The following is a 3691-nucleotide window of genomic DNA, read 5'->3' as shown; positions in this document are numbered from 1 at the left end:
CAAAACTATTAATGGCGCACCACCTGCAGGTGGGCCATTACTAATGGCGCATTTGCAGGTGGTGCGCCATTAGTAACCTGGGACCCTAACAAGACATTTTGGATAGCCAAACCTACCCACTCACTTTCCCCACTTCATTCCCTCCACCTTCTTCTCCAAGCTTGCCGGCTGCCTCCTCCTCCTCACCTCATTTGCACCATATATTCATCAAAATTAAGTGGTGAACTTACCTTTTTTTGATAGGTAAGTAAGGGAAAAGCTATCTTCATGTTGTGGATCTACTTTTTTTTACCTAACTCGCTCCAACAACGTGCACATGCACTTTTTGTGGCCTAGTTAGATCTATGTATGTTTGTGGTGTTGCATATGTTTGTGGTGTTGCATATATGTTTGTGTTTGCAGGTACCGGTATTTGAAATGCGATAGTTGCCAATATTTTGCCGGAATGTTGATTCATTTCCGTTTCGGCGAGAATTTTGGCACTATGCATTCTTTTTGGTCCTATTTTTAGGGAAGGTCATGCCAAAATTTTTCTTGGTTCTAAAATATCGTTTTGCTCTACCCCGCAGGCGACCATGGTCCGCACGATGACCGAAGGCATCGTGAATAGGTTTTTGAGCTCCGCGAAGACCGAGATGCTTCAAAAGAACGAGACGGAGATAAGATGTCCGTGTCGAAGATGCAAGCTGAAGAGCCTTATTGCGGACCCAGATTCCGGGCAGGTGCGGGACCACCTGCTCTTGCGTGGTTTCATGGATGGCTATCGGTGGCAAGGTGATGAAGATGACTATGAAGTCGTCCATGGGGGCCAGGCAAGAAATAAGGAAGGGCAACAAGACAACCACCGCGGCGAGGGCGGGCGAGAAGACGAAGAATCTCTAGGACATGATCACGACGGTGATGCTGTACACATTCATCATGTAGAAGATGCCGTACATGATGATGAGGAAGATCAAGACGAAGGGCATGATCATGAAGATGAAGATGCCGGAGCAGACGACGATGGAGGCTGGGTCCGAGAGAAAGCCAAGCTGGATCAACTGGAGATAGACGCGGTTACTCCATTGTATGAAGGATGCAAGCCCGAGGATACCCGCCTGAAAGTAACGCTCATGGCTCTGGAGATAAAGGTAAAACACAAAATGACCGACGCATGCTTCGACAAGAACATGTCATTCTGGCACGAACGTCTTCCCAAGGGGAACAAGTGCCCGACCAGTTTCGAGGAGGCGAAGAAAATCATGTGTCCTCTGGATTTACCCCACGTGAAATACCATGTGTGCATGAACAATTGCATCATTTATCGGGACGAGCACACGGAGTCTACCATATGTCCAGTGTGCGGCGTCACTCGATACAAGAAGAGGAAGAAAGCTCCTCGAAAATCGGTGTGGTACTTTCCGATCACTCCTCGTCTACAGCAATATTTCGCGGACCCTAAGGTAGCAAAGCCTCCAAGAGCCGGGAAAGAAGCGAAAGGCGCCAGAGCCGCTACTGAATGTATGGAAAACGAGGTCTGTTTTCTGGGACTTGCCGTACTGGAAGATCCACCGTGTGCCTCACAGCCTTGATGCCATGCATATCACGAAGAACGTGTGCGAGAGTCTGCTTGGTACCCTGCTCAACATGCCAGAGAGGACCAAAGATGGGCCGAAAGCAAGGGCAGACTTGAAATCAATGGGCATCAGGCAGGAGCTTCATGCTAATGATGATGATGATGATGATGATGATGATGAGGTGATGAGGCGAAGCAGGACACAGAAATTCGCCGAAAAGGCAAAAAGGCCAAGAAGACCGGAAATGACTACCATCCCGCGTGCTTCACTCTAAGTCAGGAGGAGATCGAGCAGTTTTTCACCTGCCTCGTAGGAGTAAAACTTCCTTACGGTTACGCGGGGAAGATAAGCAGATACCTAGACCCAGCGAAGCAGAACTTCAGCGGGATGAAGTCTCATGACTGTCACGTGCTGATGTCGTAGATACTTCCAGTTGCAATCCATGGGATCATGGACGCACACGTCCGTGAAATGCTATTTGGCCTATGCAACTTTTTCGACGTCATCTCTCGGAAGTCGATTGGCGTGAGGCAACTCAGAAGGCTACAGGAAGAGATCATGGTGATACTATGCGAGCTTGAGATGTACTTCCCGCCCGCATTCTTCGACGTTATGGTGCATCTGCTGGTCCATATCGTGGAGGATATCATCCAACTCGGGCCGACGTTCCTGCACAGCATGATGCCATTCGAAAGGATGAATGGTGTCATCAAAGGATACGTTCGCAACATGTCACGTCCAGAGGGAAGTATAGCCAGGGGCTTTCTGACCGAAGAGTGCATCTCCTACTGCACGAATTATCTAGGCATCAAGAACCCCGTTGGTCTGCCCGTCAACAGGCACCTCAGCAGGCTCGCTGGATGGGGTCACCGTGAGGGTCGCCGCGAAATGCATGTCGACTTCAAGGGTCGACTCGCCAACTTTGAAAGAGCAAACCTAGTCGCGCTACAACACATAGACGTGGTCGGTCCTTGGGTGGTAGAGCACAAAACCTTTATTGAGAAGACGTACAATGACCGAGGCCAACAGAGGACGGACGGAGATATAATCAAAGAGCACAACTCATGTTTCACGCGTTGGTTCAAGCAGAAGCTTCTGTCGTACCCTTTACATGAGGATTCTTCCGCGGAAGAACAACTCATATTCGCCTTGTCACAGGGCGCCGAGCACAACCTGACGACCTATGAGGCGTATGATATCAACGGCTACACATTCTACACCGAGAACAAGGACATGAAGAGCGATGGTTATCAGAACTCCGGGGTAACGATGTAATCCTACACCGGTAACGACAAGGATAGATACTACGGAAGGATCGAGGAGATCTGGGAGCTGAGCTACACTGGAGAGAAGGTCCCGATGTTCCGTGTCAGATGGGCCAAGAGCGTCCTAAAAGAAGACCGGTATTTCACCACCATGGTTATACCCGAAGCCAAATCCAAGACCGCGGGCGCAAACGTCACCGCGAAAAATGAGCCATGGGTACTGGCTTCCGAAGTGGACCAATGCTTCTTCATTACCGACCCGTCAAAGCCCAGTCGTGTTGTCGTGAGGAGAGGCAAAAGGAAGATCATCGGAATGGATGGAGTAGCCAATGAGCAAGACTTAGACAAGTACGGCGATCCGAAGATCGAACATGACGACGATGATAAAGTAGCAGCACACACCACAAGAAGAAGCAGGATCACCCTACCTAAAGGACGTCCGTTCCACAGAAGAACTCCATTTGCTAAAAAGAAGGGCAAGAAGATTGTGAACAGATAGCTAGCTAAGATCGATTGTATTTAAATCGTAGTCTTCATTTCTCGATTGTATTTCATGGGCACTTTTTGATATCATGAATATTTTTAAATTTCATGGGCACTTTTTGAATTCATGAGGACACTCGATCTCGATCCCCCTCCATCTCGATCTCGATTCCCCCTCCATCTCGATCTCGACCCCCCTCCATCTCGATCGCTATCCCCCTCCATCTTAATCTCGATCCCACCCGCACCCTCCCCCGCTAGCTCCACCGCCGCCGACCCACCGCACCGTCCCCCGCTCCACCGCTGCCGACGAGCACCCGGCCCCCCGCACCCTCCCCCGATCCACTGCCGCCAACGGGCACCCTCCGCACTCTCCCCCGCTCCACC

Source organism: Triticum aestivum, chromosome 1B (assembly GCF_018294505.1).
Source record: "Triticum aestivum cultivar Chinese Spring chromosome 1B, IWGSC CS RefSeq v2.1, whole genome shotgun sequence".
Classification (NCBI taxonomy): Eukaryota; Viridiplantae; Streptophyta; class Magnoliopsida; order Poales; family Poaceae; genus Triticum; species Triticum aestivum.
The sequence above is the reverse complement of the archived record's forward strand: the minus strand, read 5'-3'. Positions refer to the sequence as shown.